The sequence below is a fragment of the Haliotis cracherodii genome, unplaced genomic scaffold (genome assembly GCF_022045235.1).
Source record: "Haliotis cracherodii isolate W230 unplaced genomic scaffold, xgHalCrac1.p SCAF_1, whole genome shotgun sequence".
NCBI classification, from domain to species: Eukaryota; Metazoa; Mollusca; class Gastropoda; order Lepetellida; family Haliotidae; genus Haliotis; species Haliotis cracherodii.
The window spans coordinates 51,634,954-51,661,367 of record NW_027266264.1 but is presented as its reverse complement, the minus strand read 5'-3'; the positions used below and the strand labels follow the sequence as shown (position 1 = coordinate 51,661,367).

General features: G+C 40.6%; 1 protein-coding gene across 2 annotated transcripts in view; it reads right to left on the bottom strand.

Annotated features, from left to right (window-relative positions):
- Window positions 1-26,414, bottom strand: part of LOC139479117 (semaphorin-2A-like) — a 322,677-nt gene that overhangs the window by 204,197 nt on the left and 92,066 nt on the right. For both annotated transcript variants that reach the window (XM_071261903.1, XM_071261895.1), the window contains exon 3: window positions 9,305-9,386. The gene's annotated coding sequence lies outside the window, so the exon portion shown is untranslated. The remainder of the gene's footprint in view (window positions 1-9,304; window positions 9,387-26,414) is intronic.

The following is a 26,414-nucleotide window of genomic DNA, read 5'->3' as shown; positions in this document are numbered from 1 at the left end:
TGATAAATGGGATGTCTCGCGCACCTTTGACACTTTTTCTTCTCTTATTTGGATTATTCAACAGACATGTCACCCATTAAATTGATTTGAATTTTACCTTCCACTTACACACGACGAACAAATATTTTGAGTAGAGTTTTGAGTCTTACTAGAGATTGAAAAAACTGTTTACCATGATAAATTTAACATCATTTTTTGTGTGAAGATAGGTTTAAATCACCTCGTTATTACCCACAACGTGTCAAAACATCATTGAGAACAGGAGAAGGAGAATTCGAGCCAAGTTTATCCTTGTACAGATCGCGAACAATGTGACGGACATACCTCCGCATACCAGGGAGGATCTCATCATTGTATAACACGCAAATCATATAACACACATCAGGTAGATATGTTTGATGAACCAGGTATCGATGTTGCTCGAGTTAATTGAATCACCTATCAAAGACACTACATGTATCAGATTTGACAAAGTAGTGTTATGTCAAATATTAACATGTTTTTGTTACAACAACTTTCAATGATTTGACATTCAGGGACGTATGAAGGTGTCAAAAGGTTGAATTTCAAGGTGTGAAACAAATATCTGCTTCTATTTCAGTGTTCTCCAAAAAAAACCCAGACAAAAGAATGCAAGCTATCAACGCCTAAGTAAATAAGACTCTCACACAAGTATTTGTTAATATTTCATTACAAAATGCACTTAAAACTATGGCTTGTTTGTTGTTTGATGCTGCACTCAATAATATTCCAGCTATATGACGGCGGTCTGTAAATAATCTAGTCTGGACAAGACAATCTAGTGATTGATATCATGAGCATCGATCCACACAATTGGGATACGATGACATGCATCAACCAAGTCAGTGAGCCTGACCACCTGATCCCGTTAGTCGCCTCTTACGACAAGCATAGTCGCCTCCTATGATAAGCATGGGTTGCTGAAGACCTATTGTACCCCGGATCTTCACGGGTATAAAATATTGGTAATTTTGTATGTAGACATTTTCAAACCATATAATATTTCATATCTTTACTAAGTGACTTTAAAGGTCTTCCTAATTCCACAATGACTTCCAGTATGTTAGGCTTCAAATATATACGTATTAACCAGGGTCTATCTATTTTGAAATACAAGCTTCTCTTAGAACACAGAATTCCCTCTCACACAATGAACACAGAATTCCCCCTCACACAATGAACACAGAATTCCCCCTCACACAATGAACACAGAATTCCCCCTCACACACTGAACACAGAATTCCCCCTCACACATGAACACAGAATTCCCCCTCACACAATAAACACAGAATTCCCCCTCACACAATAAACACAGAATTCCCGCTCACACAATGAACACAGAATTCCCTCTCACAATATAAACACAGAATTCCCCTCACACAATGACGCAGAATTCCCTCTCACACAATGAACACAGAATTCCCTCTCACAATATAAACACAGAATTCCCCCTCACACATGAACACAGAATTCCCCCTCACACAATGAACACAGAATTCCCTCTCACACAATGAACACAGAATTCCCCCTCACACAATAAACACAGAATTCCCCCTCACATATGAACACAGAATTCCCCCTCACACAATAAACACAGAATTACCCCTCACACAATGAACACAGAGTTCCCCCTCACACAATGAACACAGAATTCCCTCAAACATAAAGAACACTGAATTCCCCCTCACACAAAGAACACTGAATTCCCCCTCACACAATGAACACAGAATTCCCCCTCACATATGAACACAGAATTCCCCCTCACACAATAAACACAGAATTCCCCCTCACACAATGAACACAGAGTTCCCCCTCACACATGAACACAGAATTCCCCCTCACACAATGAACACAGAATTCCCTCTCACATAAAGAACACTGAATTCCCCCTCACACAAAGAACACTGAATTCCCCCTCACACAAAGAACACAGAATTCCCCCTCACACAATGAACACAGAATTCCCCCTAACACAATGAACACAGAATTCCCCCTAACACAATGAACACAGAGTTCCCCCTCACACATGAACACAGAATTCCCCCTCACACAATGAACACAGAATTCCCTCTCACATAAAGAACACTGAATTCCCCCTCACACAAAGAACACTGAATTCCCCCTCACACAAAGAACACAGAATTCCCCCTCACACAATGAACACAGAATTCCCCCTAACACAATGAACACAGAATTCCCCCTCACACAATGAACACAGAATTCCCACTCACACAATGAACACAGAATTCCCCCCTCACATATGAACACAGAATTCCCCCTCACACATTGAACACAGTATTCCCCTATATGCCAAAGGCCAATACTCAACTCATTCGTCTCATCCGAGTCATCACCAATGACACATGACAATCAGTCTAGTGATGTACAGTTATTACTGTGATAAACACGTCTAGACAATGAGCAAACAGAGAATAAAACCCAATGTGCTAAAAACCAGTTTATCATCTGGATTATGGAAAGCTGTTAGCAATACTGCAGGTGCAATTAACGACTTACGATCAAAGCTTGATGTACTTCGGCACTTCATGTAATCTGTTTGTGTTTCAGAACGATCGACATTTGTCAATTAGGTCGCCAGGTGAAAGAGCTAGCTCGGAGGTATAGTGCACTGGTGTAAGACTGGATCTTGTGTTGACTCAATCAGTGGAAATTGAGATAAGAACAATGTAACGATCCTATAATAGACATAAGTAAAGTCATACATTATGTAATGATGCCTTCAGATGCATCATGTCAATATTAACAATGCAATAAAGGATCAATTCTAGGTGTAATTTAATCAAATTGAAAGGATTCCGTTCAGCTTACTTTGATGTCCTCTTCCTACAATGAGCATGTCTGTGTCCTTATCAATCATGGTCGTATTTGAAGTCCTCTGGAAACTGAAGTCAACACAGCTACAGGATGGTTCACAAAGTGGATCCCGAAAACATTCCTGAGTGACAACAACTCAGTGGCTTTGTGTCACACTCAGTGGTGCACATCCTAGGTTATCCAGGGAATTATATATCCATACTATCATGATCTATATGCTGGATCCTTTGTCACCAAACAGATTCAAACACAATGCTTAACACTACCATTCAAATTACACTCATGAGTGAGAGAAATTATGTGTGAAGTTACTGATAACAGAGATGTACATTCTTATGAGTGAGTTAGTTGGGTTTAACGTGGCTTTGAACAATATTCCAGTTATTTCACGGCAGGTTAGCTTTATGTGGTAGGAAAACCCCGAAGTGATGCAGGTCTCAGACGTTTACCACTTTGGTGAAACCTTATTAGGAGCACAGGTATGGTGCAGACAAACCTGGAAACATAAGCAGGGCAAACCGGGATTTGAACCCACAACATAGGTTGCTGGCATGCCTCAGGTAGGCAACTCTGCACAGCGAATTGAAGCGCCTTAGACTACTGGGCCACAATGCCCCCAGATTCTTATGAAATGTAGCTTTGGAGGAAAATGGGTCGAGGGTGTTTAACATAATAGGATGCAGATTTAATTCCCAGATTACCGATGATGGGAGTTGAAAGATCTGAGTTTAAATCCTGTTTCTGCAATGTTTTATTTCTAGGAACACATGCAGTGTTTATATCTACCCAGCCGTAGGATGGGTACCAAGTGGTATGATCTGTAATCACTCATAGGTTTTAGAGCTGTATCATAAGCAGCAAGAGAGATGGTATATTTTGGGAGTTTATAGAAGGATAGAGGTTGTGTGTAATGTTCTATGCCAGGAAAACTAAACAAATCCACTTTTGATTTTGAAACATATATACCATGAAAAAGCACAGTGGACATCTACTTATAAAAATTTGTTCTTTGGTGTATTTGAACTGAAAATGGAGCTGAAAATGAAAAAGGGGCAATACCAAATACCGTTTGTATGACAGCTTATCCAAGCAATTACTCATAATCAGTCCCCACTTGGAATAATAATTTTCCTATCAACCGTATAGAGTATCCTGATGTGTGCACACTTGAGCAACCCATATTCTATGAATATTGAATAATACATTGTATTTATTATTACCAAGTATTTAAAACAAAGCAGTTCAATAAAGACAAACGTTAAAAAACCCCTCATCCAACTGAATCTTAACAGTAACATTTAGTTTCTGTTTCTAATAACATCAGTAAGACCAACACCAATCATGAATGAAACTGTCCACCCTAATTTCAGCTGTTTTCTTCTAAAAAGTCGCCAAACTTCCCGGACAGATCTTTTCTCTAAAAACATGTATGAAAATAAATGATTGCCACCCATTTCCCTGTACATTACTCAGCACTATATCTGTGCCCCAGAGCGCCACCTTGCACAGTTCGCAACTCCACTGTTGTGTCAAACATGGCGACAAATTGAAATATGCCGTCTCTATTTACAACTTTAAATTTTTCAAATTCTGCGTGTGTCTAGAACTACTCATGCAAACAGCTACTGAACGTTTTGCTGTTTCCTAAGAGCAGAAAAACCACTAGTGGCCCAGTAAGTGGCATTGCGTGTTTCATTTTTTGGCTCAATGAGCATTCCCCTTTCTAAATTGGTAAATGTATGGTAGCGATGAAATTTGTTCACGAGTGACACCAAAATGTATCAGGTTTCAGTTAAGGGCTCTTTTAGTATTGTAAAAAACTTATTGCTCAAATTGGGTTTGACATGTGAAAAATGTCACTAAACGAAACAAAATTATGCTATTATTAACATGTCCATTAAATCTAAATTAAGAATTTGAAATCGGAACAGTCTTGTAAACTGCTTCTAAAAAATATTCTTTTGCAATAAAAGAGAAAATATTTATGGCCATAATCAATGAGACTATTCAAAATACAAAATTCAGGACATTGTGACATTTGCTATGAAAATTGATTACAATTATCTGAAATTATAATAATAATTTATAATTATAATTACTTTGAATTAAAACAAAGATGTCGGTATTGCAATTACAATATTATTGAAATTGAGATTCTTTCCAGAGTATCTGTTGATATAAAACTTTTAATGTGTAAGGCATAACTTTTATTGACAAGTGTTGCTATATTTGATATCAAGAGACACGAGGGTGAGATTCGATTTATCATTCACCACCATTCTTCCAACGTTTTAGTTTGTAATAGTATTTATCAAACATCAAAGGTATTCATAGCCAATATGTTATCCAACGTGAGATCTTATTCACTTTTATACACGTAAGGTCAATTCTGTTATTGAAAGTAATTATTTCATGTGGATAAAGGCATTCACATTTAATCATCCATGTGATGGCAGAAGTCCTTTGGAAGTGTACTTATCCAACAGATAATCTTAAGTCAAGTGGAAAGGCTTTCACTTGGAGATTAGGATAAAGAGGCTGTATGTTTAATCTTTAGAATCAGCCTAAATTGGAGGAAACACATGTTCAGAAAGGGTTCCCCTTCCAGCAGATCAAACACTTACCTCCTACATGAGGCAACATTGTTACAATACTGAAATAAAGATCAGTCCATTATGTCAATAGTATCTACTCAGCAAACAGACAGTTTTGAAGAACCTCAGCTTTTTTAGTGTCTCAAAAGGTCACAGAAAAAATTCAATTCAGAATTAACCCCAATCCAGCTTCATTTCATAATATTTGTTGTAAGATTTTCTATACTAGCAAGTTTGATGTGAACAAGCACATTGGAAGTAAACATATGTCATGAACATAAATGTTTCTTGTTCGAAAAATTGTCAAGGACTGATTAAAGTTACAGGAAGTCTTGTAGACTCCATAGTTTTGTGATGATTCAGAGAAGGAAAGGAGCAACTTTTCAGTTTTGATTCAAGGAACAAAATGGGCAACTTTGCAGGGCCGATTCATGGATCTTTTTGGGCAACTTTTCTGGGCTGATTTCAAAGAACAAAATGGGCAACTTTGCAGGGCCGATTTAAAAGAACAACATGGGCAACTTTGCAGGGTCGATTTCAAAGAACAATATGGGCAACTTTGTAGGGCTGATTTCAAAGAACAATATGGGCAACTTTTCAGATCAAAGTCTGGGATTAAAATGGGCAACTCTTCTCGGCTGGTTCAGGGATCTAAACCCTGCTTACACAAAATATGGAACAACAGTCTGTCCAGATGGCTATGTCACAGCATCTTGTCAATATGGAGTCTGCACGAGGCAAATCAGTGGTTGATAGAGTGAGCAAAGAACCTACCGCAGGTGTAAGATAGTGTAAGATTTAGGTGAAAATATTTGTAGTAATTCTAGCTGATAATAATTTTGCTTCAAGCTGATTGCATGTTTGTTCAAACTATCCCATTGTTTTCATTGTTTGAGTTGGGGCCCACTGCCATGTGACGTCATATGAATGCAATGTGATGAATGAGATGAGGAAATCCACATACCTTTGTTTTCTAAGGAAAAAAAACTTTGAATAATTTAAAGAATAACCTCCTCAAAGGCCAGTGTTATGGATTATTAAGCCCTCTTGAATGAATGATAAAAATCCCCCTTCGCCTCCATAACTAATTGACTCGAGACAGATAATGCATAATTACGCTGTAGGTTACACTCTAAGTAGGTCTTACTTGGGGCCCACCTGTCAAAGTACTATCCGTAATCAATTGACAGTGTGCTCATTGGATACCCAGCATCCATTTAGGCTCCTCTGACAAGCACAACAGACACTGGAGTCTCAACACACAAATAACTGCCCTCCCTTTAAACCAGATCTGAACAAGTCAGACAAACATACCAAATAAAAAAATCACCTCCTGACATTTTGCCAGCTTAAAATTTTTAAACAAACCTCTCCAGTGCATTTGAGTCTTCCATTTGCGTCTGTACATTGGAAAATATTTTGTCCTAAAAACAAGCAGTAAATGGGCAGTAAACGGGCAGTAAACAGCAGTTGCAGCATTCCTGCAAGGGGTGGTAGATTATTCCTGCTATTTCTCTACCGGATGTCATAAGAAATGATTATGGAACCGAATATCAAAGTTTATCTTCAGGATTCTATATCCAGAGTTACATCACGTTTCATATATGCAATGGACACCTGCCATAATAAATGCTGTAACATTCAGAATATGAATTTATGAATCAAAAACGCAAAAAGTGTGATATTAGATTGGTAAAGAGGCTGAAGAGAATGTCAAATATTTATCATCTTTATCATAAACGTAACCCACTCACAATAAACATGTAGTGATGTGTAACCAAATATCTCCGATTGCTCACTCGCTACCTGTTGAATTGCACTGCAGCTTTCTCTTCTCCACATCAACATGAAAATAAATTCCAGGCAAATATCCAACAAGTTTGCTAGAATCTGCAAATATTGTTCCGCCCATCTGTGATTTTAAACTTCAGAAAGAATGGTGTTGGGATGCAAATAGATGAAGGATATTTTATAAATATTCACAAATAGTGCAACCTACGCACACATTCCCGGCTAAAATGGCACAGAGACAATGGGGAATTTTTTGTGTCTTATGACTGGGACGTTGGGAAAAGTTGTTGGGATTTGTCTTATTTATTTTGGTTTGTTAAATGTGTTTGCGATGAAGGTTACATGGTATCTTGTTGGCATAACATCAACAAATGCTCACATGTAGAAGGAAGCATGCTAACAATTTCTATGGATCTGACACAGAATTAAGCCTCTTATATAAAGTACACTGATATTCCCAGATATACATTTCCTTCCCTTGTATCCATTGACACCATTCACATTCAGCAGTGACAAGTTGGGAAGAAGCATGTATTCACAAGGATTGGGCACGAGTGCTTGGTGCACATTGATACACTGAGTTAAGCCTATTCTTGGTGTCCTCCACTTCAGCAAGGCAGTGAGAGGTTGGGAAGAAGCATGTATTCACAAGGATTGGGCACGAGTGCTTGGTGCACATTGATACACTGAGTTAAGCCTATTCTTGGTGTCCTCCACTTCAGCAAGGCAGTGAGAGGTTGGGAAGAAGCATGTATTCACAAGGATTGGGCACGAGTGCTTGGTGCACATTGATACACTGAGTTAAGCCTATTCTTGGTGTCCTCCACTTCAGCAAGGCAGTGAGAGGTTGGGAAGAAGCATGTATTCACAAGGATTGGGCACGAGTGCTTGGTGCACATTGATACACTGAGTTAAGCCTATTCTTGGTGTCCTCCACTTCAGCAAGGCAGTGAGAGGTTGGGAAGAAGCATGTATTCACAAGGATTGGGCACGAGTGCTTGGTGCACATTGATACACTGAGTTAAGCCTATTCTTGGTGTCCTCCACTTCAGCAAGGCAGTGAGAGGTTGGGAAGAAGCATGTATTCACAAGGATTGGGCACGAGTGCTTGGTGCACATTGATACACTGAGTTAAGCCTATTCTTGGTGTCTCCTACTACCATCATGTGGCAAGAAAAGTGAGTGAGTGAGTGAGTGAGTGAGTGAGTGAGTGAGTGAGTGAGTGCCAGACACCAGAATACAGCTCATAGAACAAGAACGTGGATGTTAACTATTGATATATACAACATATCTGCAGTTATACACAAACATTGGCTGCAGGTTCACCCAATGTTTTGGTTGTTTCCACACACAGCTGGGAACTGGAAGCCCTTTACTGGCAAAGATCTACATCGCCAACATTCATTTCTCTACAGCCAACATTTAGGTATCCAAGTATTTCCATGGCATTTGACCAAGCAAATAGTTTTGTTTAAGTTTCCATGACCCAACTAACAGACTACTGTTTCCTGAGTAATAGAATGGGAGTGAGTGAATGGTCGTGAGTGAGTGAGTGTGACGGGATGGGTGTGATAATATTAGTGAGTGAGTGAGTGAGTGAGTGAGTGAGTGAGTGAGTGAGTGAGTGAGTGTGACGGGATGGGTGTGATAATATTAGTGAGTGAGTGAGTGAGTGAGTGAGTGAGTGTTTTGGTGGGTGGAAAACGAATGGGTGGGTTAGTAGTAGTAGTGAGTTGGGGGTGGTACTGTAGGAGAATGAATGTGGCTCTTGCCACTTCCAACAAGAATGGAGCCTTACAACAGTTTTGAAAACACAAATAACCAGCTGCTACAAAGTATATGCAACAGAACCTCTGCTTTTCCACAACAAGTAAACACAGGGACCATGAGGCCACCCAACACCCCCTGTGATGCTAACCAATCATTTCTCAATCATTCACTTTGTAACCTTACACAGAGTTACCACCCCAGGGTTCAACATGACAGCAATGTTTAATCCCTCCAGGAGACCCCAGTGCTGGGAGAGGGCAGAATACAGCAGCAACTGTAACAGATCCACTCACCTAATCCTGTTCAGAAGTTGTCAATATCCTGCTGGCGTTGAGAACAATCTCAGTGAGCCTGGCTACAAGAATGTCTCTCGGTCTGTAATAGAAGACAATGTTGGAGTTAAGTGATGATAAAGATTTATTCTCTGAAGGAGCACCTGCTGGTGGTCTGGTGACTTCGTCATACACAAAGTGAGTCCTCCACGGTTATAACCCTCTGTGAATACAGTCTGTGACTAACCTGGCCTTCAGTGGACAGGTGCTGTACCTGATACTGATCAGTTATGCATTAATAATATTGTAACATGAACCATTGTCTTATTATGTGTGATATCTTGCATAAATCAGTAGGTTATGACATGATCGCAATGTATAGCGATTTGAAATTCCTACTGTACAGAGGCGGAACCAGATTTAAAATATACTATTCAAAAGAAGTAAAGAACACAGAACACAGATCTGTCATTAACTATAGTCTTGAGAAAAAAATTGGGTGTTCCTTAACTTATTTTGAGTAGAATATATATTTTTATGAATCAATGCTTGTAAGGCCTTAGGCCAAGATACCAGACTAACATTGATTCAGGATCCTATTGCATATAGCATATAACATTTAAACTTCAACATCACACTCCCTATGTTAGATGAGGCTGCGTGTCAACACACCTGCGGTGGTAACATTCCGCAGCATCTACCACCTAGAATTAACACACTCCAACAAAATATCACAAATAATCACAAAATACTTCATATACATTTCACATGACAACATGACTGGCAGTTCCTGGCCCTAAGATCAGATCTTGTCATCTACAAGTTCATTCCAGCGACGCCCAGTCATCAATAAATGATGACGGCCATTGCGGGAAGGAGGCATGAACCGCCATCACAAATAAGATCCAGGACTTTTGTACCTTAATAGAGTCATCTCAACATGTTACGGTCAGAGTGATCCTCAGCTCTATTATGTTTGTTCAACTTGTTAATTGAAATGGCTCGGATGGCTTCCCCTGTTCGCACCACCTATAATGACTTCATCAACGGACCATATCTATCAGGGCTGGCTTATCAACGACAGGTAAATGGCAAGTGGTATGAAAATGTGGTTTCCACAGGGGCAGATCAAATATTGTGGGGGCATTGATAAAATCGATATACTAATTTTGATAACTGATTTATTGGAAAACACCGAGGTGACAAGTTTGAGAAAGGAATTGAGAAAGGAATTGATATCCTTGACATACAGCATTATTGCAATTTCCTTTGATTCTTGAAAGTTTCTAAGCAGAATTATGAAACAGAAAATATGGAGTTAAATATTATTAATATTGGCTCAATCTTTCAGGAAATTCACTGAACTAACTTGAAATTGAAAAATAAAGAACAAGTGTATTGCAAGAACACTCAATTCCACAAAAAATAGATCCCAACTTCAGCAATACAGAGTGAAAGCTGTCCAAGAGTTCTTCAGTAGATAAATTCTTAAATATGCTACTCTAATTTTGATAGGGAAACCTTTATCATTCCATGATCCACAAAACTGATTCTCAAATGTCAAGTGGATATCTATATCTGGTTGTTGAGTGGGTCACACAGGCTACCACTGGTTGTACAGTGGGTCACACAGGCTACCACTGGTTGTTACAGTGGTCACACAGGCTACCACTGATTGTTACGGTGGTCACATAGGCTACCACTGGTTGTTACTGTGGTCACACAGGCTACCACTGGTTGTTACTGTGGTCACACAGGCTACCACTGATTGTTACAGTGGTCACACAGGCTACCACTGGTTGTACAGTGGGTCACACAGGCTACCACTGGTTGTTACTGTGGTCACACAGGCTACCACTGGTTGTTACAGTGGTCACACAGGCTACCACTGATTGTTACGGTGGTCACACAGGCTACCACTGGTTGTACAGGGGGTCACACAGGCTACCACTGGTTGTTACAGTGGTCACACAGGCTACCACTGGATGTTACAGTGGTCACACAGGCTACCACTGGATGTTAAGGTCGTCACACAGGCTACCACTGGTTGTTACGGCAGTCACATAGGCTACCACTGGATGTTACTGTGGTCACACAGGCTACCACTGGTTGTACAATGGGTCACACAGGCTACCACTGGTTGTTACTGCAGTCACACAGGCTACCACTGGTTGTTACTGCAGTCACATAGGCTACCGCTGGTTGTTACGGTGGTCACACAGGCTACCACTGGATGTTAAGGTCGTCACACAGGCTACCACTGGTTGTTACGGCAGTCACATAGGCTACCACTGGATGTTACTGTGGTCACACAGGCTACCACTGGTTGTACAATGGGTCACACAGGCTACCACTGGTTGTTACTGCAGTCACATAGGCTACCGCTGGTTGTTACGGTGGTCACACAGGCTACCACTGGTTGTTACTGCAGTCACATAGGCTACCACTGGATGTTACGGTGGTCACACAGGCTACCACTGGATGTTACTGCAGTCACATAGGCTACCGCTGGTTGTTACGGTGGTCACACAGGCTACCACTGGTTGTTACTGTGGTCACACAGGCTACCACTGGTTGTACAATGGGTCACACAGGCTACCACTGGTTGTTACAGTGGTCACACAGGCTACCACTGGTTGTACAATGGGTCACACAGTTTACCACTGGTTGTTACTGTGGTCACACAGGCTACCACTGGTTGTTACGGCGGTCACATAGGCTACCACTGGTTGTACAATGGGTCACACAGGCTACCACTGGTTGTACAATGGGTCACACAGGCTACAACTGGTTGTTACAGTGGTCACACAGGCTACCACTGGTTGTACAGTGGGTCACACAGTTTACCACTGGTTGTTACTGCAGTCACACAGGCTACCACTGGTTGTTACGGCGGTCACATAGGCTACCACTGGATGTTACGGTGGTCACACAGGCTACCACTGGTTGTTACAGTGGTCACACAGGCTACCACTGGTTGTTACAGTGGTCACACAGGCTACCACTGGTTGTTACTGTGGTCACACAGGCTACCACTGGTTGTTACTGTGGTCACACAGGCTACCACTGGTTGTTACAGTGGTCACACAGGCTACCACTGGTTGTTACAGTGGTCACACAGTTTACCACTGGTTGTTACAGTGGTCACACAGGCTACCACTGGTTGTTACAGTGGTCACACAGGCTACCACTGGTTGTTACTGTGGTCACACAGGCTACCACTGGTTGTACAATGGGTCACACAGGCTACCACTGGTTGTTACTGTGGTCACACAGGCTACCACTGGTTGTTACGGCGGTCACATAGGCTACCACTGGATGTTACGGTGGTCACACAGGCTACCACTGGTTATACAATGGGTCACACAGGCTACCACTGGTTGTTACTGCAGTCACACAGGCTACCACTGGTTGTTACTGCAGTCACATAGGCTACCACTGATTGTTACGGTGGTCACACAGGCTACCACTGGTTGTTACGGTGGTCACACAGGCTACCACTGGTGGTTACAGTGGTCACACAGGCTACCACTGGTTGTTACTGCAGTCACACGGGCTACCGCTGGTTGTTACGATGGTCACACAAGCTACCACTGGTTGTTACGGCGGTCACACAGGCTACCACTGATTGTTACGGTGGTCACACAGGCTACCACTGGTTGTTACGGTGGTCACACAGGCTACCACTGGTTGTTACTGCAGTAACACAGGCTACCACTGATTGTACAGTGAGTCACACAGGCCACCACTGGTTGTTAAGGTGGTCACACAGGCTACCATTTGTAGTTACTGTGGTCACACAGGCTACCACTGATTGTTCCGAGGGTTACAGCAAGTTGTCAGATCGGATATCAGTCATAAAACCACACACTTCACACTCACTCAGGAACTGATCAATACAAACTACAGACTTAATTAAATGCTGTCTCTTGACGGAGTTGAATTAAAGTGAAGTTTACACTTGAGCAAATGTGATGTGAATTGTGTACGGATGCTCTCTGGTCCATTAGTACATTAACAGCATGGGTCAAAGACTGACACATGAGGTGATGCCATCTCTGGTCAACTGTTCCAGACACAAAGAGAAATAAAAATATGGAATTATTCTGATGTTGATCCTACACAGAAATGCCCATTCATGTATATATCAACTATCAAATAATGTTTAATTGAATGAGCATGTTTAGCTCTATTCCAATTATATCATTATGGGGAATATAGAATACAATTTAATTTTTAAAAATTGGAACTTAAATTATTTTGTCACTATTTTTTAGAGATTTTTTTTTAAATACATTATTTGAACTATTTGATCAAAGGAAGTCACTGATAGTCATATTGATTTCAAAATAGTGATTGTCAAAAGTATCTATTTATGGGAGCTCACCTCAGTAGATTTATCGCTATTCTATGTCTTAAAAACTAACTTGACATGGTGCTTTATTCGTAGATATCTTGACGATCATCACTCAAAAACTAAATGACAAATATTGAAGAAGCAGGGTTTAAATAGGTGTGAAAAACAAGCCACTGAATAGAAACCATCCAGATTCGGTTTCAAATAAACATGATCTTGTGACAGGATTAAAGCATTTTTTAACATGCGCCCTGGCAAAAGTTACAAAAGAGTGGGACCATTAACACTGCCACGAGCATGTCTGATTGTGACATGATCATCTCCACAGTTTTAATGGCGTGTGCAGGGAATACAGACACAAAGAGGAGAGGATGTTTAACAGGGTTCTGCCCTGTTTTGCAAACCTGTCACGTTCAGGAGGGTCTATCATCGGCTCTTTTTGTCATATAACATGATGAGTTGACGTGGTTAGTTGAACAGGAAACAGTCAGGGGTCAAGTGGTTTAATTTGCAAGATCTACGGTGATAATTGGGAGCTGTAGACATGTTTCTGTGTTTACTGAAACCGGTCGTGAAAGGTGTGAAAATGGGTAAAGAGACATCGATTGTACTAATTACAAGAAAATGGAGACATCTATTGTGAAATGATTGATCCAGTTTGTGAGTTTATGTTGTATCATGCCACAGTCAGGACTATTACAACTGTAGTAATGCATGATCTTGACTCACTCCTCCTGCAAACGCAGGAGCCAATATCTTTAGTTTACAGTGTTTGGCAAGCTTGGGTTTCTTATTCTATGAAATATCTTTGGTGGTGTTTTCATCCATTTTACAGGTCATCCTCAATTCTCTAGTAGACATTGTCTCCATTCTACAGAGCTTAGTTTGATGTTATGTTGAATAAAACCATGAAAAGACATTGTATGATAAGTCCTTTTTTGTCTTTTTCACTCATTTTAACAAAAATTATGTACGTCATCATTTCAAATGTAAAAGTACTTAGCAAGCATTATTTGAAACGCATGTACATGTATACATGTTTAGTTATGCCTAGTCTCACTAATGACAGTGTTCATCACTGGTTTACCATCATCAGGTTGGCATACTGGAGTCTCATTGACCGCTGCATCCCTGCAGCAGGTGTCAGCACTCACACCAGTTTACACAAACTGACACCATGAAAGACTAACATAAACATACTAATACTGACAACATGGATCATGTCGACATGTAGCCAAAGAGCAACATGGTATATATTTACCCAGCTGACACAACATCACTTGATATTATTTTTAAAGTGAATATTGTTTTTAATTTGTTTACATATTCTGCCAACCCTAAAGTAAAAGAAAAGTAAAAAAAGTGGGAAAATTGAAATATCATTTTATCTCTTTTTCTTACCCTGCCCATGAAATGGGATTTTTAATAAGATAATTCATAAGCTTTGCACAAGATGATGTAAACCAAGACATAAAAAATGTCTGGCCTTATTGGTCATAAAACAGCACAGTCCATGTTGTGTGTGAATTTATCACAGCTTTGAACAGTATTTCAGTGTTATCACATGTCAGGTTGATGCGGAAGGAAAGCCCGAAGTGATGCAGGTCTTCCCTGGTTTCCACTTCGATGGCACCAATGAGCATGGTATGGTGCTGACAAACCTAGAAACATAATCAGATTCAAAGATCCACAGTCATAGATGCCTGGCATGTCCAAGGGAGGTAACTCTGTACAGCGAATAGCAGCATCTGAGCAACTGGGCCATCTGTATACCAACATTATTGGAGCACACATGGATGACGTCTGTGTGGATCTCAAAGGATCACAGCCATCAATGCCAGATTGTTTACCCTTTCTCATACACTAGCCTTTGGCGATTCTGGGTTAGAATAGGTGATCAGTACGTCATGTTTGTTGAAGAGGTGATTAGAGTGAGTATCTGGTGGACACAATGGCTATGGGCCATCGACTGTAATTGGATGGTGGTCATCTGGAATCATCAGACATCCTGTCCAGAATGAGGGATTCATTGCTTACATTTACTTCAGAGCTAGACCCGACACATTACCCAATTCAAGGACCCCAAAGACTTCACTCAGAAAGCCTGGTGACTTCACTAGGGGTTCCAGTGACTTCACTCCGGTATACCAGTGACTCCAGTCAGGGGTCCTGGTGACTTCACTCAGGGGTCCTGGTGACTTCACTAGGGGTTCTGGTGACTTCACTCCGGTATACCAGTGACTCCACTCAGGGGTCCTGGTGACTTCACTAGGGGTTCTGGTGACTTCACTCCGGTATACCAGTGACTCCACTCAGGGGTCCTGGTGACTTCACTAGGGGTTCTGGTGACTTCACTCAGAATCGCAATGACTTCCCTCAGGAGTCCTGGTGACTTCAGTCAAGGCCCCAGTGACTTCACCATGGGTTACCGAAGTCTTCAGAGTACCACAGTACCTAATGAATTCAATGCAAAACCCACCACATTTTGTTCACATGAACATCCAGTAAAATCCTTCTGCATTCCCCTTTCAGTTCTCAGAACGGCAAGTAACTTACAATTAAATCTTCCACATAAACTGCCTCACAGAGTCCAGTGATTTGGCTGATAAACCCACCACATTTCCTCTAATCAAATATGGGTAATCCTCCGTGGGCCTAAAACGAGAAGGTGTCAAACAGGTAGTGAGGTTACCAGGCTGCCGTCGCTCTCTAAGACTTAACTTGTGTGATGTTCTTATCCCTGACACAGTGTTGTTAATAAAGAAAATACTCCGGGAATTTGAAGGATTTATAATGTCTACAATAATATCAGATTCTGATAGGAGATTTGTTTGAGACAGTTCAAGCCAGACAGGTCACTCTCCTGGATGAGACAATTGACAGGATGAAGGGAGATGACTTTGGCCAAATAATTAATCCTGCTCCTGTAAGTCAAGAGGTTATCTGTCAATAGGCTAATCATGACTGTTCCAATCCAGCCATAAAATTGATCATAATAATACCGGAATATCTAGGATATATCACCCAGTCACAAACTGGTCATTGTAATGTGTGAATATCTATAAATCACCTGTCCAAAAACTGGTCATTGCATAAGGTGAATATTTATATATCACCTGTCCAAAAACTGGTCATTGCAATATGTGAATATCTACATATCACCTGTCCAAAAACTGGTCATTGCAATATGTGAATATCTATATATCACCTTGCCAAAAACTGGTCATTGCAGTATGTGAATATCTATATATCACCTTGCTAAAAACTGGTCATTGCAGTATGTGAATATCTAAATATCACCTGGCCAAAAACTGGTCATTGCAGTATGTGAATATCTAATTATCACCCGGCCAAAAACCAGTCACTGCAATATGTGAATATGTCTATATTTCCTGGTCAAAAACTAACTTTAAGTAAGCACATTTCCAACAGAAAATATCCACTTCAAAGAATCAACCTCGAGAGCCATTTTGGCCACCTGATCCCCAGTTGTGTAAGCATCATGGGAGCCTATGGTTTGAGCACAGTAGACCACCAACATCGATAATAAGATTACGTGGGAGTCTTCAAAGTGTCCAGCATAACGTTGCCTGTGTCACACCTCCATCACAGACTACCGGCCCCACAACCAAACAAGTACAAGTACCTTACTTCTGCCAGCCCTCCATGTAATAATCCACAACCTCCAGTATTGTATCCCGAGATGAAGGTAGGACCGCAGGACAGTGTTTCTACTGTTGCCTCCGCTTAGCCCCTGGCACTACCTTTGCGTCCCGATCTCGCCACTTTGATTGTGGAGTACAGCTCTCTGTGTTTGTTTGTTTGTCGTCTTAATGAGGCTACTTTGCCATGTATTTGGCCTGAAGAGTCAAACCGCACACAGAGAACGTAGCCACTAAATCGTGCAGCGTTGAAATATTTGTCCAGTAAATACGTCTAAACTTGGACGCACACTCTAACCTTGCTACTGGGTCTGTCCGAGTTTCCTGTCCTTGTGTGGACGATCATAGACGTGTAAACGCAATATGGGAGATCAAACACAGTATATTGATAACACCCATTGTACGATGTTTGTTTCCACTCATGATACGTCAACATGAATGATACATACAATGTTGTTGTCAAACTATATAACAACACAGAACCAAATAAAACACGGCTTACCTGATAACAACAACAACAACAACAACAACAACAATAATGCTTCATACTCAAGTACACTCAAATCATCATCACCCAAGTCAACGGATCACTGTACACGAAATTTTCATTCTCAGCTCCCTCGGGAGCATACAACTGTATGTCTTAAGAAATGAGCACTGTGGGCTTTCAAATTTGACGCAAGGATCAAGGATATCATCTTAAACTATTGGTGGTGCAGTGATTGAGTGAATGGTGTTTTACAGTGTAGTCAGCAAAATTCAAGCTGTATCACGGCACCCTATAAATGATCAATGCTGGGCCGGCAGACTAATGGATAATACGATGAGCAACAATGCATGGCGCCATGGCACGATGCCACACAAACAGTCATCTCAGACCCTGTATCCACCCTACATATTTGGCTCATATGACATGCATGGAGTGCTTGGGACCTAAGGTATTTCTGGAGTCCCCAGTGGGGCTATAACTGCTCATGTAAACAGACACTACTTCAAAAGAAATGTTAAAAATCTAACTTTTTGGGGTCAAGGGACTTGAGACCCCATGTGTCTGCAGCACCATCTGCAAGGGACAAGTCACGTCACTAAACATAGACTTAACAATCCCAACCTAAATCTTCAAACTGTCAATACTTTTCTAGGATGCACACTCTGGTTTTGTCAGGCCTGGTTGTTTGTCTTCCTGCTTTGCAGTGGATGCAGATTCAGCTGGAGTTGTATTTTCAGAAGTGCACTGCTTACTGTCCAGGATTTATGGCAGAGCTGACAGCAGGCAATCACACCATCAATATCCTCAATGACAGGATGTGTGCATAGCTAGCTTATACTTACATGAATGAGTGTTTTATAGCCACAATAATATATAAATATTAAAAACAACAAAACAATGTCTAGCTCACCTAAAATGTGATGAAATAATTGGTCTATGTGAAAAATCGGATTAGAAATCTGTGAGTAAGCTTTAGAGACACGTGGGGATCATTCAAACTCCTAGGTCATAGTGTCAGCTCCATAGGTCTGATAGTTTCAGAAGAAATGCCGAAATGCAGTAACACAAGAAACGTTGGGGTATGTGAAAGTCAAATGGCTTGGCTTGATCAATAAGTGCCCAAAATGCATCATATGTTAGGCTCCATATGAAGTACTTGCTGCATATGAAATTTCATTATCCAGATACCGTATTCGACGTAATAAGCGCCCCGCTCTAATAAGCACCCACGGCGATATTTGCTAATATATTGGCTGGTGAACAATGCCAATTGGCACCTCTTCTGATTGATCAATGTACACAAGACTTATTTATTCGTGTATCATATTACACACTCATTTGTTATACGCACCCTTAATTACGGGCAATTCAATTCTGGAAAAATATGTTTGTCGTGTATAATACACACAGACTTTTCTTTTGTATCATTCAGGCTGTCAGCATAAACCTCGAAATTTACGATCTTTCAAATCTGGGTTTTTTTCACCAAAATTCTAAAAAGAGCCTCCTATTTTTAATTTTAAGAGCGCCCCAAGCGCTTATTACATCAAACACGGTAATCATACATGCAGAAATGTCTGAGTGATGAGTAAACGTTATTTTTATGTTTAAAATTACACCAGAATTGTGATAGCACTATTTAGAGACAACATAACTGGGATCATTCATACAAAGCTTCATAGGACTTGTAGTTTCGGGGGGGGGGGGGGGAGGACACAAAGAATGAGCGACGACATATTAGCTCTCTTCACATTCAGTCAGGTGAGCTAAAAATGGTTGCTGGAGAGCAGTTTACATGGTTGGGAATACAGTAATTCAGCAAGGTCACAGACGTGACATGGGTTTTCTTAAAGGTGGCTACCAAGTATATTTCTCACCCTATTCAGAAACTACAAAAGCCATGGACATACCTTTAAGAGTATCAAGGGTTTTGTCAGAAAACTGACAAGATACATTTGGGATTCTTGAGTTAACTTTAAGATAATCACCACTTTGAAAAAACCCAGAAAGGATATAATTCTTGTTAACCTGAATCGTCCTAAAGCTTATGACATTCCTGCACATATATCTACCACAAACCCTGTGTCTCTGACAATCTCACCTGAACATTGTATCTTAATCAAATGTCTACCTGTCTTCATTGACAGTGAGGCAAGCAAGTGGTGGTTCTCTCTGTTCTGATTAATATCCCCAATAATACCTCCACTTAATCCACCAAATCCTAAAATATGAGGATTATAAAGCATCCAGTCTCCTGACTAAATCCCTTTTCTTGCATATTTCATTGTGGAAGTCACTGAAAGGTCAGCTTTGGCCAGCGATTGACATGAAATGATCTATAGCGTGTATCAACATGGAACTTACAGATGCTTTTATCATTTGTCTCAATATCCTTCACTTTGGAAACCCACAGTTGAGTGTTCACCGGCCAGAAAGGATTTAATGAGCTGTAAGAGAGCAGAAAATTTGAATTTAGCCACAGGTTATTAAATACCGAAATTGGCTGTGATTTGAACTTCAGACCGATTAAACTGACCATAAACCACTGTAGGAAAGAATGGAGTCCTATGGATCCCCGGGACGTGCATTATCTGTGTTCTGGTGACTCTTTCTGCAGGGCTAATCCACCATGGACAATGATCAGCTATTAAGTGACACCATGAGGGCAACAGCACACAAGTTGGTGTGTGTATACACTTCTGTTTTCTGTAGTGAATGGGCTTCACCAACACAATGTTATCAAAGCCCTATCATTACTGTGTGCACTGATCAAATTGGTTCACACATGTCAGTGGTCCACAATGTGAGCAATGATACACATCGTCAAGTATGACAACATCTTTCACTGATACATGACTGTGTGCACTGATCAAATTGGTTCATGCATGTCAGTGGTCCACATTGTGAACAATGATACACATTGTCAAGTATGACAACATCTTTCACAGATACATGACTGTGTGCACTGATCAAATTGGTTCATGCCTGTCAGTGGTCCACATTGTGAGCAATGATACACATTGTCAAGTATGACAACATCTTTCACAGATACATGACTGTGTGCACTGATCAAATTGGTTCATGCATGTCAGTGGTCCACATTGTGAGCAATGATACACATTGTCAGGTATGACAACATACATTTAGCCATGTTTATCAAAGCTACAGGACTGTATCACTGATCACACCTTGAACTTGCAGTAGTTGTCAACAGTGGGAGGAGCACTTATCCCCATCCTCCTGTTCCACACCCAATCAGCCACATTAGACACCTATTGGGAGATGCTCCTCCGAACTGTACAGATCCGGGGTAGAATAGGTCTTCAGCAACCCATGCTAGCCGTAAAGGCGACTATGCTTGTTGTAAGAGGCGACTAACAGGATCGGGTGGTCAGACTTACTGACTTGGTTAATGCATGTTATCGTATCCCAATTGCTTAGAACGATGCTCACAATGTCAATCAGTGGATTGTCTGGTCCAGATTCGATTATTTGCAGACTGCCATCATACAGCTGGAATATTGCTGAGTGCAGTGTTTAACAACAAACAAACAAACAAACAGATGCTCATCCAACCATGTGGAACCTTTTACCTCCGTAGCCACCCAATCACCAGTTTAGTTGCCTCGGATGAAAATTGGACTACAGGCATCTTTGATACCTCTATCTTTTATTGGGGTATGTTTTTCTGAAGATGAATTGAGAATGGTAAGAGTTATAAACTCCGGGTTTTTTCCTTGCCAATGAGGTTTCAGACGGGTCATTCCTTGTCCAGTCCAGTGTGTTTAAAAAAACATGAGAAAGGTGTTTAATTATGACCAAGCAGATGTGAAACTTAGATAGTCGTCAGGGGTGTGAGGAAACTTCAGTTAGGAGCCTCGTGCAAACAGCAGACAAAATTACTGTCCCTTGAAACTGACTGGATGGCGTTAGCATCTAAGCTTAAAACAAACACAAGGAAAAATTGCCACTTGTCATAACATGGTATATGAATAGGTGCTATGTTTCACACAGGAAATACTTTTTGTCTGCAAGACTGATGAAAATGTGTGAATTACTTGACCTTTTGGCTTCAAATACGGAATCAGGTTCCCTTATAGCCACTGTCTAGTCAGGTCAGGGTTTATTAAACTAGTCTAGACTGGGCAAGACAGAAATACACTTCCAGATTGAGAAGGAAAATAAAAGGTTCATACAGATTAGGGGAAAACAATTTCTTAACAATATTTCGTTGTTTTAAACATCTTTATTCTGTCAATGTGACGTTTTGGTACAGAATAAAAAAGTAAAGTTGAAATCCTCATTGTCCTCATTGATGTGTTCGATGAAAGTTAAAACAGGTGTTACATTTTCAACATATATACACATTTGTAAACTTTTTAGAAAGAAGTCTTACTGATGTTGTGATGAATCAATTTTATCAATGATTGGCAGGTTTAGGCTCCAATAAAATCTGTGACTGATTATTTTCTCAATTAATATTATTGAATTTTGAGGGATGAAATAATTGAGTAGGGATCACAAAAAAAAAGAAGGCTTCATGGCTTGTGCATTTTGCTAATGTAGTAACATTATGACTGGAGGAGGGTGGGAGGGTGGTATGTTTGCTTCTGAGGTGGGCAGAAATAGAAAATCTAATAATTTATTATCGGTTCAGTTGGCCCCTACAACAAACCTTGGGTACGTGGGACTACCCTTCCATGGAATCCCTAGGGTGCCATTACATTGACTGTTCCTTGATCAGGTGGAACTCTTTAACATTTATGTCCCCTGTTTCACGCAATTGTTGATAATGTGCATGTTTTTGCAATAATGGTGTAACCACAAGGTATTACTAAAAATATAGAACAAATTTCCATACTGAGGCCTGTCAACAGCACACTGCTCGGATGTTTCCTTGCCACAAATAAGCTAAGGCTCTTGCTACATCTCTTGCTGGACCCTGGGGTAAGTTCCCGCCTTGCATCCAACACAGTCTTGCAAAGATATAAGCAAACAGACTTTTGACACTTTCTGAGCCCCTCAAACAGTCCAATACAAGTTTGAGAATTTCTGAATCAGCAAGGCAAATGTTGAACATTAGCACCCGTTCGAGGGTTACATAGGATGGGCTTTTTGTAAAGTAGGTGCCTCAACAAGTGAGTGAGTGAGTGAGTGAGTGAGTGAGTGAGTGAGTGAGTGAGTGAGTGAGTGAGTGAGTGAGTGAGTGAGTGAGGTTTAATGCCACTTTCAACTGAATTTACGTTATATCATGGCATGTCAGTTTAATGTGAGAGGTGTTAGCCCAAATTGATGCAGTGTCATTATGGTGCACATAAACCAAGCTATGATAACAATCTGTTATTTGTATTCAGGATCCACAGATTTGGAATGGTTAAGGGACACTACTCAGCATAACAAATTGTGCTGTCTAAAACCACTTAGTCTTTACAGAAAGCGATTATAATTTTGTGCTCTCAGCAAAATTCCAAAAATATCCCCGCAGAGGCATCAGAATTTGACTGTATACACATTGTCCCGACGTGGAGAATTGAACCCGGGACTATGGCACGACAAACAAACACTTTAACCAGTATGCCACCCAAATGCCCCAGATACCTTCGGAATCACGAGAACAATAAGTACATGGTAATATCCATCAGTTCTCCACTGTCGTCCAAAGCTGTCGTCTCACGGATAGACAATGTGATAATCCACATGCAAGTTTCTCAAAATGTATAATCATTTCAGGGATCTACCGTGGTCTATATATATATGATTCCTGGAGACTTTGTAATAAATTTGGGGGTATATTATGAGGTTATTATTAAATAAAGAACTAAATAAAACACAAAGTAAGTGTGACGTCTTAGGCTTTGTATAGTTGTGGACTTCATCCATAGCCTTTTGCATCTTAATTTTTACGCGTGATGGATGCAATATATTGCGTCTGCTACAACCCTGCCAATGCCCTTTGATTGGGCTATACACATTTGTCCAAGCTAAGGACTGAAGGCAAGTCTTTGGCATGACAAGTGAAACCTTTAACCACCATGGGCTACTGCTCCACAACTAGTTGTGAGAATAACACTGACATCATAAATCAGCTTCTGTGTGGCTCAATGATGGGTCCTCACCCCTCTCAGTCAGGGGACACAACCCATCATTCAGTGCCATCACCCCAGGGCTCACCCTATGAACTTTTTTCAAGGAGACAGTGTGTTTACCAAGGTTTATCCTTTCACATCCAGTAATCACCAGTCTCCAGTAAAGAATAGACCACAACCATGGCTCTATTTATCTCCCAACCACAGAACAGCCACCCACAAATAAATCTCACGACTGCTTGTATACCTCACATGAGGCAAATCAGGTAAAAGTACACCTTTAAGTGATCTGGAATCACAAGTCCTCTTAATGCATTTACATTTCACATTAATACACTAGAAGCAGCTTCAACCATTTCTAATCAAATAATCCATCACATTTTCATTCAATGCCATGACGATAAGCATTCGTGACAGGTCATCAAATGAAAGTGAAATACATTGTGCAGGTACATAAACTAAAAGCTTCATTTAGTCACCAGCTCCACCTTAAAATGAGATTCTGATACCGTATCACAACCGACCATTTCACAATGGAAGAATAGCATTACTACACCATTAGCTTAATCAAGTGTACCTGACATGTTGGACATAAATCAAGACAAGGCTAGGCCACATTAGAGGTACAAATAAGCATATCCTCGCAGGTAGAGACCTGCTGGTTCACACAATGTTATCCTGTAGTGGACAGCAGGCTGTTCAATACCCAGCCATACATCATGGTAAGAATGTCCATACATCATTCTGCCGTTTCCATCTCTTTTGTCATTGACTGACCAAGCCATACATCCTGATCTTTGTGGAAAATGTCAGAGGAGTGAATTTGTGTTGGAACTTTAGAAGAAAGAATGTTTTTCCACTTTGTTGTAACATCTTTAAAAAAGGGTCTGCACACATTAGGATCCTCTTGGCCCCACCCTCCGAACCCACCTCTCTATGAATTTTTAAATATTAACTTCAATAATCTCAAACACAACATTTGAGTAACTCAGGTTAATGTAAATATGGGTGCATTTAACATTTACAAGAATTCTTATTTGCATATGGTTTTTTCCCCTTTGATAGGCAATTCTAGAAGTAGGTAGTTGATGGAGATAAGATGTGTGGACTTCATGTTCTGTGTTCTCAAGGCACAATACTTCAAGGCACAACTTCATCTCATTTTTGTTAATACATTAACTCCACAATGACATTTGTGTGTGATTTATTTACAGGCTTAATAATACATAATATATTGGAAAGGCGACTCTAGTTGTATTTATTCCCCTGAAAATGGAGCACACACGTTCTGTCAATATAAGATCAAATGATTTCTGATCATATCAATAGAAGATTCCCCTTCTACTGCCTTACATTAACAACGCTGACTTATCACAATTCTATATTTTGTTTGACTAAGACAACCCAGAGACACTATTTCTATAAATTGTATGCTTGAAAGGTGTATGACAAATACCACATGAAACATCAACAAAAATAATCCAATTTCGGTGGCAATTTTCATGTAGAAGGTAGACACATAATGAGGATGGTGTCAGTCTTTAGGTGAATAGTATGCAGAAACTGAGAGACTTTCCTCGGCCAGATGGCTGAACTTTTGGATGGAGGCCGGGTCCTGATCACACCATATAGATCCCGACGGCTCCAATGAACAGTCGCAGCCCTCCCTACAACCAGACCCCATTATTAGGAGCCATTAATGCCACTGTGAGGTGGACACAGGCTTTAGTTAGCATAGTCACTCATTGGAGACTACTCAAATAATGTCGATGGGCAAACTACCCATTACAGTAGGGAGAGATTAGCGGCTATTGCTGTGAATACAGGTCGAGATCGCCAGAAGGTTCAAAGAGCCGAGCCACTAAGTCTGACTCGTCTCTGTCTCAGTGTCAGACATGGAATAGGCGGAAACACCCCTCAAGGGAGACAACTGTCGAAACAGGAGGGAGTCGCATCAGGATGGGGCTTCAGGCACGACATGACTAAAATTGTAAATGTTTGTGTCTCTTAATTCATTTGGTCTTGTCAAGTGACCTGACTGACCCAAGGCACCGTTAAACACTGATGTTGGTTGATATTTAGACAGTAGTTGTCAAGATTAGCAATCAATGGGTAATCAAATGATTCCTATGAATATAAATCTATCAAGACATGGTGTTTTACAATATTCATTCTATAAAATTGAAATTTGGCACCCATACCCTGAGAATCCTGACAGTTGTGAATCACAGAACCATCTGTTCAGAAATGGTGCTTTCCTTAGTTTTTGTTTGTTTGTCTGTTGTTTAACACCGCACTCAGCAAAATTCAAGCCATATGATGGTGGTCTGTACCAGAAAATCCAGTGATTGACATCATGAGCATTAATCCACGTAATTGGGATATGATGAGATGCATCAACCAAGTCATCGAGCCTGACCACCCGATCCCATTAGGCGCCACTTACAACAAGCATAGTCCCCTTTAACGGCAAGCATGGACTGATGAAGACCTATTCCAACCCCGGATCTACACTGGTTGTTTTCATTATGAGTTG